This window comes from Macaca nemestrina, chromosome 2 (genome assembly GCF_043159975.1).
Source record: "Macaca nemestrina isolate mMacNem1 chromosome 2, mMacNem.hap1, whole genome shotgun sequence".
NCBI lineage: Eukaryota > Metazoa > Chordata > Mammalia > Primates > Cercopithecidae > Macaca > Macaca nemestrina.
In genome coordinates this window covers 168,889,328-168,904,470 of record NC_092126.1, presented here as the reverse complement: position 1 = coordinate 168,904,470, position 15,143 = coordinate 168,889,328, and the positions used below count along the sequence as shown (strand labels likewise).

Genomic DNA, 15,143 nt, shown 5'->3' with positions numbered 1-15,143 from the left:
TTCAGAGCTCTGTCTCTAGTGCCTGGGATCAACTGAATTGTAATCGTTTACTCATGATAGAAGAGTAATCCACACCAGAAAGAAATCTGCTATCTAACAAAAGAATAGTTTCTTTTCTTTGTTATTATCGGCAACAGGTACAAGACAAACTAAAATAGGTTAATTCAATTAATGTGTTTTGGGTGCAAATCCCAGTCTGGTATTATCAAAGGCATATTTTTACATTTAACTATATTAACATTTCAGGGCTTACTTAATTTTCATTTTCATTTATATTTCATCCTTTTTTTTCTGGCAGGGAAGCCTAAGCTCATTTGTAAAATTTTTCTGTCCTATGAGCATACAATTATATTTTATCCAGAACAGAACTGCACCAAAAGGGCTGAAAGCTAGAGAAACTGTTCAGTAGATGAGACCTATAATACTGGTTCTGATTAATTCATATAATCACTCTATTAATTATCTATGTTTAAAATTCGAAGTGTTGGCTTATTGAGCATTCTTAAAGAAAATGTAATATCCCAAAACCATGAGGTGGAAAGGGTCAACAAATGCTTCCAATTATATCCCAATTCTTTTAGGAATGGTTTACTTCACCTTCTGCTACCTCTACCCACTCACCCTAAAAGTGGTCTGCTCCTTACTTACAAGGGGAAAAACACAAAGATTTCCTGCAGTTTGAGAATCAACTTGGGAGAAGTAGAAAAAACAGGTGTCTGAGTTGAGCAGAGCTGAGTTTAGTCCTGTCTCAGCCACTTACTGGTTATTTAAAGTTAAAAATTAACCTTCTGAGCCTTGGGCTTGCTGTTTTAATCTAGACCTGGATATTCATGATTCCAGTGTTCATTTAATGGATGTGTATTTGCATGTGTGGCCATATCCATAGTTCTCTAATAAAGACCTGGCCGATGCTAAGTACAGAAATTAGATGGATTACCTTGTGGTCTCAACATGCAATCATCTAGCACAATATTTTTGTCCATCTATGACACAAAATTTCAATTGTATACTTGGCTTATAGAATCTGGAGATCATTATGAAAAACATTTTCTACAGCTCATGATTTATTTAGGTCACAAGTAACGTTATGTGAAAGTGCCATGGACTATAAAAGTGTATTTGGCATCTCAACACACATGGATTCACAGAAAAGATGGATGATACCAATGTCAGTTTTTCGTTCTGCAGTCCATCTGCAGACTTAGTGACTGTTGGTTACCTATTCTATACCTCAACTTTGTCATCTATAATGATAAGTTTCAGTAGTTAAAAAAAGTATGACAGAAAATGATTCATAATTCCATGAAATTCATAAAAAATACTAAGGTGCTAACGCAACAAGTATTCTAAAAACAGAGGATAGGATAAACTTTGTCAACTACCGAGGGGAAAAATAATTAACATGTTAGCATATGTCTTAGTCTCTTTTCTGTTGCTTATAACAGAATACTTGAAACTCAGCAGTTTATAAGAAAGGAAATTTATTTCTTACAGTTGGAGGCTGGGAAGTCCAAGGTTGAGGGGGCAAAACTGGTGAAAGCCTTCTTGCTGTGACAACTCTCTAGAGAGTCCTGAGATAATGTAGGACATCACATGGCAAGGGGGCAGACTGTGCTACCGCAGGTCTCTCTTTGTCCTCCTATAAAGCTACCAGTCCCACCCCCATGATAACCCATTAATTCATTAACTCAAGAAAAGACTCATCCATTCATGGGCCCTCATGACCCACCTCTTAAAGGCCCCAGCTCTCAGTACTGCCACACTGGGGCTTAACTTTCAACATGAGTTTTGGAGGGGACAAATATTCAAACCATAGCAGTGTGTAAATAAGCCTTCCAAAGATATTTACTACAGAAAAATAAAATTACTCTCTATAGTAGGTTGAATTTTGACTAGAGTCCCCAAAATGTCCTGTTCACCTGGAATCTCAGAATGTAACATTCTTGGGAGACAAGGTCCTTGCAGATGCAACTAATAAGAATCATCAGATAAAATTACCCTGGATTTAAGGTGGGTCCTAAATCCAATAACTGATATGCTTTTAATAGGAGGAGAGGACACAGAGAGATACATACAGAGGGGAAGGTCCTGTAAAGATGAAGGCAGAGTTTGACGTGATAGTGCCAAAAGCCAAAGAATACCTGGGACCATCAGAAGTTGGAAGAGCCAGGGAAAGATTTTCACTGCGAGCCTTCAGAGGGAATGTGGCCCTGCTACATTTTGATTTTTGATTTCTAGCCTCCAGAACTATGAGAGAATAAATTTCTGTTGTTTTTAAGTCACCCAGTTTATCATAATTTACTACAGCAGCCATAGGTAACTAGTACACTTTCCCTGTACTCTCTAGGACTAAAACAGAGGAAGAGGTACAGCAGTTTTGTAAGTGTAAATAGTGATCTCAAAGCCTCCAATTGATAGAAGCACATAAGGACAAATAAAAATCAATGAGAAAACTTAGAGGTTGCAGTGATGGTTTCTGGTAGTAGTAAGCCTCAAACAAAATGTACTGTCCTCTATTTGGAGTTGTTCCCTCTTAAATCCAACGCAGATGTCCTCCAAAAGTGATACGTCTTCTAATCCAATCCTTTCAAGAAAGCCAGAAACTGATCTTAAAGTGGAATTGGTCATTAAAAAAAAAGAAAAGAAAAGAAAATTAATAGGCTGGGTGCAGTGGCTCCTGCCTGTAAATCCAGCACTTTAGGAGGCTGAGGCAGGAGGACTGCTGGAGCCCAGGAGTTTGAGACCAGCATGGGCAACATAGTGAGACCCCCATTTCTACAAAAAAATTTAAAAATCTGCTGAGCATCGTGGTACACACCTGTAGTCCCAGCTACTGGGGAAGCTGAGATGGGAGGATTGCTTGAGCCTGGGAGGTTGAGACTGCAGTGAGCCATGATCATGCCACTGCACTCCAGCCTGGGTGATAAAGTGAGGCCTTTATATTTTTAAAAATTCAAGCGGTATATTGACGTAAATAATTAATATTTGACAATGATATGTGGTCAATAGCAAAAGTATTCTGGACATTACTTAATTGGACATAAATCAGTGAGCAAATAAAAAATTATTTATGTTCCTGAAGAACTTGATTCAGATACTATATATTCTAACTTTTCATCAATAGCAATTTAAATATAATATCAATAACAAATTTACACAGAAGAAAATCAATTTTCTTTTGGTCTAGAGTGTATTACTATCATGACACTTGGCAAAGACCCTAATAAGTATACAGAGCATGGCTTGAGGCATCAGACCAGCATGATTAAAGATTATGTTTGAATTGTCTCCCGACACACAGAATTAACCATTTCTTAAGTAATACTAAACTCAGCTATCCTATTTGCTACACAAATATAAGCCATTATAAAAGCAACATTTTTGTTAATTTTCAATATCTCTATTTATTTTCTGTGCATATCGTTATGTAGTTACACTTAAATCTTAAATTTCAGATAGTCCTACCTTATTTAATTTTTTATTGTTAAAAAGTCATAAACTGTGGTATAATCCTCTTTTGATATGCTTAACAAAATATAAGAATGAAATATAGTGTAAAAAGTTCAAATACTTTTAAAAATTTATTTTTAAATAAGAAATATATTTTGAAAATATATTTCACACAAATATGAATGTGTGAAATATCTATTCACACATTTTTACCCTAAATGTAGAGGAATCCTTTTGTTTAGAAAAATATAAATTGTATTAATAATTTCCCTTAAAGACTCTCAAAACCATAAGGATGATACATGCAGATATTAACTATTAGATATTACATGCTTAAAAGATGAAAGAATGAAAACATTAACTTCCTAGGAAACTGCAATATCAAATTTTTTTCTTTTGGTTTTTTAACTTAAGAGGTGTGCATTCATTACTTAATTAATTAGTCACCAAATATTCTAAAGGTGGGAACAAAAGGTTCTTACAACTCAGAGATGAATCTATTTATATTTGACTTTTTTTCTCAGACACTGGTCTCCTAACACTTTATAAGTTCAATGAGATGTGAATATAGATAATTAGGGTATTCCTATATAATCAGGTAGAAAGTGAATGCATTTGTGTCAGTAGCTACAATAATTTGAATTAAATGAATGAATGAATATAAAATAAATCATAAAAAGGCACTGTTTGGGATTGGTATAAAACATTGACTTTTAATACATAAATTATTTATATTAAGCAGTTATATTACAAATGACAGAGAATTGTTATTGAGGTACAAATAGCTCAACAGTAAATATTAGCCATGACTAGGTTATAGGGTGTTTCTGGAATTCTTGCTTCTTTTTAGATTAGTATAATGCTCTACTCAAGGTGTAAAGTAAATCTGCAATAGCTAGAGCAAATAATAAGTGGTAGAAAAAAAAGGACCTATACAGAAGACCATATTTCATTACATGGTTTCAGAATAGCATTATGATTATGATGACTAACGAGAGGAGGAAGAAGAGATGTTTTAAATTTTAAAGTGCTTTGGTACGTTGTCATCTCTAATTTACAGATGAGGAAACAGTGTAAAAGCACATGAAGGGCTGCCTATATCTCACAGCCAATAAGTGATAATGGAGAAACTTAAATCCCTCTCTTCTATTTCTAAACCCTGTACTCTTTCTACTCTATTATATTCTGTCTTTATTCCCTGAAACCAGAGATATGTATTAACAGTATAATTCTTAAATACTACAGTTAAAATAGAAATTCCTCCAAGTCAGTTTTGAAAGTGCCACAGTATTTATAAAAATAAAAATCAGCTTCTTAAAATTATTGTTCTTTCATTTTCTTATATAAATTTAAAAAGAATAAAAACTTCTTTGAGTTCCCCTATATTCCTCACACAGAATTTTGGCAGTGATAATCTGCACCCAAAATTGTGCAGTAAATTGTGTACATGAATGAAAACAATAAGAACCTACAGAAACACATGGGAGATCAAATTCAGATAGGATGGTCTGAGTAGCATAGGGACATGGATGAAGCTAGAAACCATCATTCTGAGCAAACTATCGCAAGGACAGAAAATCAAACACTGCATGTTCTCACTCACAGGTGAGAAATGAACAATGAGAACACTTGGACACAGGAAATGGAACATCACACACTGGGGCCTGTCGTGGGGTGGGGGAAGGGGGGAGGGATAGCATTAGGAGATATACCAAAGGTAAATGATGAGTTAACGGGTGTAGCACACTAACATGGCACATATATACATATGTGACAAACCTGCACGTTGTGCACATGTACCCTAGAACTTAAAGTATAATTTAAAAAAAGAAGAAAAAATATTATCACATTTCACAGTTTACAGTCTAGCAGAGGAGAAAAACATTAAACTAATGTTTTTTCATTAGTTTATTTCATTAGTTTATATATATATATATATATATATATATATATTTTTTTTTTTTTTTTTTTTTTTTGAGACGGAGTCTCGCTGTGTCTCCCAGGCTGGAGTGCAGTGGCGTGATCTCGGCTCACTGCAAGCTCCGCCTCCCGGGTTCACGCCATTCTCCCGCCTCAGCCTCCCAAGTAGCTGAGACTACAGGCGCCCGCCACCATGCCCGGCTAGTTTTTTGTATTTTTAGTAGAGACGGGGTTTCACCATGTTAGCCAGGATAGTCTCGATCTCCTGACCTCGTGATCCACCCGCCTCGGCCTCCCAAAGTGCTGAGATTACAGGCTTGAGCCACCGCGCCCGGCCTCATTAGTTTATATTTTTAAAATATGACCACTTATTTGTTTATACCTGAGGTCTACTCATTATCTTTGACTATGCCATATAATTCCAATCTTAATTCATTTGTACACATTACTCAGCTTGGCAATGCTTGATGTTCTCCTTTCTTATTTCCTCATGTCCTACGTTTCATGCTTTTTTTCAAGGCCCAGCTTAAGTTCAGCCTCTTCCCAGCAGTTCACAGAGATCTCTGCCTCCACTAAATATGTTTGGCACTTAATGATATTTTTTCAACAATGGTAAATGGGTTTCCTATTACATGAAACTTCCAACAATTGGTAATGGTTGTCTAAAGTACTGTCTTCAGAGGGACTCTGAGGTCAAGTTTTGGTGTAGAGACAGAGACAGCCATAACGGATTAGTGTTGTCTCATGGACAGTGAAGGAGAGACAGGGGATGCTGAATTTAGAACACTGACTTCACAACTAGACTGCCTAACTTAAAAAAAAAAATGTTTGCAGCATTCATTTTACAACAAATCCAGGTCTCGAGCATGCAATTTGACACTGAGAGCGCCTTATTTTATTTTTTTAAAAACCTGTATCATGTCTCCTCAAATATCATAAGATTCTTGCAGTCAGTACCATAGATACTTCTCTGTGCTCACAGCATGTAGTCATGCCTTGCAACACAGGCATCTGCTGATGACAATAAATTACCATTTTAGAATTCACTCTTATTACCATTATTTGTGAACTCCATTTATGTCATAGCTTCTCTCAAAATATTATCAATATTAAACCCATTTTATAAAAGCTTTGCAACATAAGCTATAAAATGTAAGTAAATATGTTGTCTTTATTATGACCAGATTCAAATTAAACATTAGGATATTGATAACACTTAACGATTAAATATATGCCTGCCAAATAATAAAATGAAACAAAGAGAAGATAAACAACTCCTTTTTAAATGAGTTTAAACATTTTTTAAAAATCCAGTCAGATGTGGTGGCTCACGCCTGTAATCCTAGCACTTTGGGAGACCCAGGCAGGTGGACTGCCTGAGCTCAGGAGTTTGAGACCAGCCTGGGCAACACAGTGAAACCCTATCTCTACTGAAATACAAAAAATTAGCCGGGTGTGGTGGCACGTGCCTGTAGTCCCAGCTACTCAGGAGGCTGAGGCCGGAGAATTGTTTGAAGCCAGGAAGTGGAGGTTGCAGTGAGCTGAGATTGTGCCACTGCACTCCAGCCTGGGCGACAGAGCGAGACTCCGTCTCCAAAAAAAAAATCCAAGTCTGTGTATTTCAAAATATATTTTACATACTTATTATGTCCAAAAATTTTTATCTTTTTAGTATACTTCATTTTCCTGCACATAGTAAGTGTTGAAGAAATCCACGGCGGTTAGTTTAGACCTTATATTAGAGAGATAGCTCCATTTTACATTCCCTCTTGCTAAGGAAGTGTATTCATCATATTCCATAACAGCTCACAGTTTGTTATACATTATCTGCTTATTCTCTGTGCCAATAAGACTGTGCTGGAACAGCAAATGAATTTGGTGCATTCATTTAAATGATTCTGCAAACCACAGGCTACCCAGTTGTCTAATGATAAGAGAGCCCCAAAGCCACCTGATCACCATTATACTCCCTTATTTTTTTGGATTTGCATGGTCAGTATGTCAGGATCTGCATACGGAGAAGAATGAGAAGTAAAAGTATACCTCAGACCTAATCATGAAAAGGGATTTTATTAATTTCGGCACCAGTGATGATGTGGCTAGGTTGGAAGGGGAATGGGATATAAGATCTGGAGTGCTTTATCTGCTCCAAGACCAATGCTGGTTTTGGCACTTCTCTCACTCTAGTGAGTTGCAAAAAAACAAGCAGGTGCTAGCAATCTGAGAGACCACATGCCAGCTACAGCTGCTTCAGAATGATTCAATTACATCTGCCTGAATAGTCCCAGGACATCAAACCAGTTGAAGAGATCCATAGGTTTCAAGGAGACTTTGTCTATCCTGATGTACAACTGTCTCTGAGATAATCACCTGCAAATTTCCAGGTTGTGATATAAAGTGATCATTCCATCACCAGGCATGAGAGAAAAGATGGGGGAATGCGATGTTTTATTCACTTGAAAATTAAAAATTGGTTGTAGAAAGCACAAAAGGCCCCTTTGAATTTAAATCTGAAAGTCACTGAGGCCTTATGGATACCTTGAAACAGCCCAATTTTGTGAGAACATTTCCCAAATCATTGGGTACAGCACATTTACAGAACATGCTCTTGGGATCCGGACTTCGCTCCAAACCTTGTTTGTACAAAAAGGGGCCAAGCAGCTGGGAAATTCTGGAGTGGAGTGTGTCCTCATTAGTTCCCATCTGCCACCAGAACTCAGCTCATGGCAAGTTTGGCTAAGTCCTGGTGTACTCAGGTCCAAATGTGGGTCAGTTTTAATTACACTATACAGAATTCAGTGTGCAGTTTTAAAATCCTTATTATACAGCACAGAGGAATGGGCAGCTCTCCAGCTAATCAATTTTTTAAAAGTACATATATAAAAATTTTAAACCAGGCTAGACAGACAGTGGGTGGAAAAAAAAATCTTTAAATGAGTACAAGGGTTACTTAAGAGAATTATTAGTGAAATTGGGTCATGAACAAGTTCTGCTTTAAAACTTCAAAGCGAGAAACAAACTGTTTTCATTGGTAAGATGGAAAACTTACATAAGGTACACAATGTGCCTGGCTCTTTAGCATGGATAACAATAAGCCTGTGGCCAGGGTGTAGTACACACCTACAAGTGAGCTGGCTTTCCTGTAAGCAGAAATGTTGCCAATTTTGTGACTCTTCACTCCATCCCCTTTCAGTGTTTATCGCTTACGGCAACGATTGGATAAAAGAAAAAAAATCACAAGCTACCTGGTAAATAGTGAAAAAACAAAGATGAGGAAGGAGAGTGAGAGAGAGAAAAGGACGGTACAAAGCACATGTGCTGAGTAGGCATGGGCATGGCTTGGGCATGGCTTGTCTCTCAGTGTCATCCATACAAATGGGGGCCAGAATCAACCCTTGTAGTCTATGTTCAGATTCCACCCTGTCCAAAAGCTTTATCAGGTTCAGGAGTGCTAAACACTAAGCCTTCAAAGACAATTGTCAGTAAAACACTCAGGAGTAAACACATTGGCAGTCAATGATTAGGCATTTATGCGCCATTTTTGATAGATAAAATGTCCCTTGGCACAAGTTCTAATGACAACAACAACAAAAAAACACAAAAACCTCAAATGTTCAAAGTATCTTTGGGCTTTTGACTGAGTTGTTACCAGGTTTATCCATTTAAAAAGCAGCATGGGATGCTAGGTTCAAATACCAGCATTGAATATTTACACGCTATGTGACTTTGGACAAATTGCTTATCCTCTCTGACATTTTGTTTTCTCACCTGCAAAATGGGGGAAATAACATCTTCCTCATAGGGCTGTTGCAAGGATCATAAAATATATATACACACACATATATTGGATATGTACATATCTATATATACATACATGCATATATATATACACACTCACATAAATGTGCATATATATATATAAAATTTGGAACATGAAAGTCACTCAATAAATGTTAACTATTATTAACCCAATTATGATGAACTGAATTTTATTTCCCAACCCCTCCAAAACAAAACATGTGTTGGAGTTCTAACCCTGAGTACTTTCAAAGGTGATCTTACTTGGACATAGGGTCTCTAAAGAGGTAACTGAGTTAAAATAAGGCCATTAGGGTGGGCCTGAATTCAATATGACTGATGTCCTTATAAAAGGAGAGAAACCTAGGGACAGAGACAGATACTTATAGAGGGAAGACAACATGGAGAGACACAGGAAGGAGATGGCCATCTATACGTCAAGGAGAAAGGCTGGAACAGATCGTTGCCTCACAGCCCTCGCAAGAACCATCCAGGCTAATAAACCTTGATTTCAGACTTCTAACTGTGAGAAAACAAATTTCTGTTTAAGTCACCAAGTTTGTGGTCCTTTGTAATATGCTCAACTAAATAAAAATTCCATTAATCATCAATATCTACCTTGATTCATCATGGTCAAAACTATACATTTGATGTTAGGCAGGTCTGTATTACCTGTGGTGAGTATAATCAATTCTATATATTATCTAGTGATTTTTCCATTATTTTAAAAGAATCATTTTCTGATTGCTGTTCAAGAAGATATTGCTGCAATATAAACAGCCTGGCAGAGGAAAATGGTTTACTATAATTAAGATCATCTAGTTTTTATTAAAGATAATTAAGGGAACATCATACATATAAATTCACAAATCCGCTTTTCTACTGTTGAGTTTGCATAGAAAGAAATCAGAAAATCTTACCACACTAATTTCCTTCTCAAGAAAAAATAAAACCTTACACAGCCATTTATACACTGACAACTATGCTCACTAAACCTGGGGCTGCTTAGATTACCAACAAGACCACTTTTAAGTCACTTTGATGCATGTGAAAGTAACTCATCAAGCATAGGTTCTTCATCATTTGCAAGAGACTGCTTTTAAGGATATCTGACTTTCAGAAGAGGGATGAGAGTTGTCTGGGTTGTGTCAACGGGCTTTCTATTGCAAGACACACCTCCATAATCAACAGACATTGAAGTGAATGTGAGCATCCCCATCTTGGTTTTCTTTAAACAGCCTTAGCCTTCTACAGAAATGCAGCATGTATAGTTAGAAATTATGAGTCTAACTATGTTGAACTGAGACAATCAACAGATATCACCAGAGCCATAACTTGACCAAAGTTAACTTTCTTAATATAAGTGTCCCACACTTCCTTGAAATTCCTATACTACTCATTATAACACTTTTTATATTTTGACAGGAGGAAAGAAGAAAAAATAATATATAGAGACTACTATGCAATAATATATAGGTGGTAGTGGTGCACAAAAGAAAGTATTTTGTATCCCTGACTTACTTTAATCCACATATCCACCATTAAAAAGGTAGGTGTTGTTACCACCATACTGTACATGGGAAAGCTTGAGGCTTAGTAAGGTCAGTCGACCTCAATGAGGTCACACAGCTGCTGAATAATGGAGCTAGACTTTTGGTAAAGGTCAGTGGGAAGAAATTCAAAGCTCCTAAATTCAAACTCAAGCATGAGATTTACAATCCAGATATCCTAAGTGCATCATTGGGTTCCAAGATGCTGATTTATTTAAAGTAGTCACAGGCTTGTTGAAAGCATCTGAACTCACATAAGCAGTAGATGTGTTCTTGATAAACCTAACTCAACTTATTCTCCTTATGAGGAAATCAATGCTATTCACAAACTCAACCTAAAAGGCTTTATCCAATTTAAATGAAATTAATCTTATTATAAGAACACATGAAAATGGAATTACCATACAATCTAGCAATTCCACTTCTGGGTATATACTCAAAAGCACTGAAAGCAGGTTCTCAAAGAGATAGTTGTACACCTATATTCATAGCAGGATTGTTCATAATAATGAAAACATGGAAGCAACCCAAGGGTCCACTGACGAATGAATGGACAGGCAAAATGTGGTATATACATGCAATTAATTATTATTCAGCCATAAAAAAGAAAGAAATCCTGACATGTACTACCACATGGATGAATGCTGAGGACATTATGCTAAGTGAAATAAGCCAAACACGAGAACAGAAATACTATATGATTCCACTTATATGACTACATAGGGAAGTCAAAATGACAGAGACAGACACTAGAATGGTGGCTGCCAGGGGCTGGGGGTGGGAGTGCAGAAGGAAATGGGAAGTTATATTTTAATGGGTATAGTATTTTAGTTTTACAATATGAAAGTGCTATATAGAGATGTATTGTGGTGATGGCTGTGCAAGCATTATAAATATATTTAATACCATTGAACTGTACACCAAAAAATAGTTAAGATAGTAAACTTCATGTTATGCGTATTTTTCCCCAATACAAAAATTGGGGAAAAATAATAAAAATATCACATGAAGGTCTTTTAGATTCAGTACACTGCTTCATGATGTTTATAATATCTTCTAAGGCCAGGGAAGCAGAGGTAACTTTGTATAGAACCTTTGAATACAATCTATGTGATAATGCCCAGACCAGGATTCCTGCTCTCAGGCAATTAGGTGTTCTTTTTTCAGAGTGTGAATTCCAGTAGTGGTGATGGTGGTGGAACTGGGAGTTATAGACATGACAGTAGTATAGCTAAGATTTCTTCAGTACTTGCTATGTGCCAACCAGTGTACTAAGAATCTTACATGTAGTGTGTTATTAACTCTCAGACAACAGATACTATTATTTTCCCAGTTTTACAAATGAGGAAACAAAGGAACAGAAAGATTAGGTAACTTGATTGAGACCATACTAATAATAAGTGGTGAAGTCAAAAAGAACTCTATTGATATATCTTTGTCTCTCACTAGCCTGTATGCTCTTGAGAACAAAGATTTTGTTGTATTCATCTAGCCTAGCACAATTTCTAGCAAACAGCAGACATCCATTCACCATGCAGAATAAAATGAAATGAGGAAAGGAGAGAAGGAGGGAGAAAAAAAGAAATTATATTTAGGCATGCTATGTTCTCAATCAATGTGGACTTTCTTTATTTCCTTAACCCTGAAATCACAGGGGAACCTGCAATAATGCTCAGGAATCCTAGGGATTTCTCCCTCTTCAAGATTCCAGGCTAATTCCTGACACAGGACCCTCAAAAAGCTGCTACTATCTGTCTAGTTTAATGATTAATATTCTAGCAAATATATATTCTTGGCTCATCTCTTCATTTCTAATATTGAGACTAACAGAGAGATAGAGTTTAATCTACCACACTAAGGTTCACTGGAAAAAACTGATGTCCTTGATATTGGACTCTTGCCCACTGGTGTGAACTGAGGTAAAAGAAAAACTGTTCCCAGAGGAAAGGTAGTTCCAAGCCTAAAAGTCCGTATGTCATAAACCAGTGGTACTAAAATTTGGGAAGCCTAAACAAAAGGTTTTAATGCAATAGATACTGGCGTATTATGAAAACTGTGCCAATCTTATGTGACGGGCTTATGCCACACAAAATGGAACACTAGAATCTATCTAAAGCAAGTCTTAACTGCTCTCTTTTGACTCTACTCTTGCTTGGCTTTACCTCTATTTATAGTTAAAATTTAGTGAGTCATAGAGACCATAATTATAAATATGTATACAGTAAACACAGGGTCCATTACTTTTTGCTTAGAAAAATAATTACAGATTTTTAATATTCTGATCTTAACTGACCCAAAGGAATTAAACACACATTTTATTTTTGTGTTTTAGTGAGATAGAGATAGGGAGGGAGAGAGAGAGCACAAGCCAGTGCTCAGGAAAGACGAGGCATTAACCATATAACACAGATGATTTGTTTATTTATATGCTGCAAAGTATTTCCAAGGTGACAAGTAACTTAGCCATGAATGCCTCAGCCTTATATGTATAATGGGAATAATATACAGACTTCTTGTAGTAAGTAAAACTTAGTTTAAAGCATATTGCAAATAGTGTTATTTCAATTCTTCATTAAAATAGTCAAAGAGGATCAATTCTTATACATTAATTTCTCATTTTAAGGACAGAATTTATCAGTATTCTCATCTCTGTATAACTGGCAGTATGAGAACTAAAGTAAGTCCATCAAGACTCATCCAAACTGTATAACAAGTAATAAATTTTAGGACACAATCCCTCTATTTCTAGCTCCAGAAATGTTTTATTCATAAATGCATTCATTCAACATTTACTGATCAATTACTATGTACAAGGCATTGTATAAGAGGCTGTGGCAATCCTCTACTTACCTTTGTACTGTGTTTCCTACTTCCAAAGAGGATAGTTAAATTCATACCAAACTGATTTGTTAAAAATACAAAAAAAGGATTCCAAATGGGCCAATAAAAGGAAAAGATAAACCAACTCTAAGACTTCAGATTTATGTTACTAAATACCGACGGACACTCCTCAGCATTTAAAAGAATACATTAAGGAGAGTAATGCAAGTCATTTGAATGTTTTCAATATTAGAAATTTGAGCCTACTGAATAAATTAAATATCTTTAATATTGAGTTGCAGTTTCCTATTGCATTTATAGAACTTTACCTACTAGTAAAATATACAATCTATAATAGCCTATCTATATCAAATATATAGATATCTGTCAGAAAACATACAAAGCCATAACTAAAATAAATTTAATACCATTACCAGTAACATTTATGAAAAATACCAAGCATCTAGCATTTGTTAAATTAAAGAATAATATTCCATAAAATGTACATCTGGATTTTAGCCCCCCTTTTAGAATTACTATTTAATCTTCACTTTTTTTCTCTCTCACTGCTACCCCAACAGCAACAGAAACACATACACGAATTAAGAAATTATCTTACAATATACCCTTAAATTTTCTGAATATGCCCCATGTGTCCACTAATAGCCAAATGCTTTCAAATCTGTTCAGCTAAATGGATCAATAACTACATCCAGCCTCACATAGTGGGGCTGCCAACACGGTGAAATTGAGCCAAACACAAAATGTCTCTACCAGGACAAAAATTATTATCAACCCAGTTATCTGAAGAGATATACTCTCCCAGGTATTCTTTTGAGAAGTTGGCATACACATTATCTAGGGCAGTCAACAGCTACTAAAAAAATATATTTTGAGTCATAAAACAGAGGATTTAAAGAAAATATTTAGAAGCTAAAACCGGTGAGTTTTAGAATAAACCAATGTAACAGTTCAAGGTCTACATCAAGTAAGAATCTTTCAGAGTCAGTGTACACAAAATACGTAAGAGCACAAGCACACTGCTAACAAGCTTCTCTGTGCTCTCACTCATATGACACAGCTGCAAGCAACAATTGAGCAGGTGCAACCAAGCTTTTGAGAATTCCTGCCTGTTGCCCAGGAACCACAACACCGCATGGTTGAGATTTTAAACAGGTGCAAACATTTTTTTCCCATTCGTCTAGTGCTTGAGACAGTGCAGCAGACAGTACATCTGCAACCACTCCATACCTAAAGCAACCATCACAGAAAATAAACTCAAAAGCAGCAAAAAAAAAAAAAAAAAAAAAGTTTGAATAAAACAATAATGACAAAACTGTGGTTTTGCAATGGTCTGACTCCACATCACCATTCACTTTAATAGTACAATTCCATAAAATAATCTCTTCAACAGATGAATGCTTTGTAATTAAAATTATTCTGCCTCATCAAATCTTAGAAATGTTTACCTGATTCTCACAAAAGAATAAAATAAAATATATGTATAAAATGTACTATCCTTTGAAACTGTCATTATCTGTAAGTAATCAAGAATTAACATGTTTACATTATGAAATCTATAAGCAATTTTAATACATAAAAATA

The 15,143-nt window shown here is 35.9% G+C and overlaps 1 protein-coding gene and 1 pseudogene across 41 annotated transcripts in view; one reads left to right on the top strand and one right to left on the bottom strand.

The window, feature by feature from the left end:
• The window catches only part of LOC105470366 (zinc finger and BTB domain containing 20), an 814,500-nt gene that overhangs the window by 548,410 nt on the left and 250,947 nt on the right, over window positions 1-15,143 (bottom strand). The window lies entirely within an intron of this gene.
• Window positions 8,349-15,143, top strand: part of LOC112424691 (Y-box-binding protein 1-like) — a 37,326-nt pseudogene continuing 30,531 nt past the window's right edge.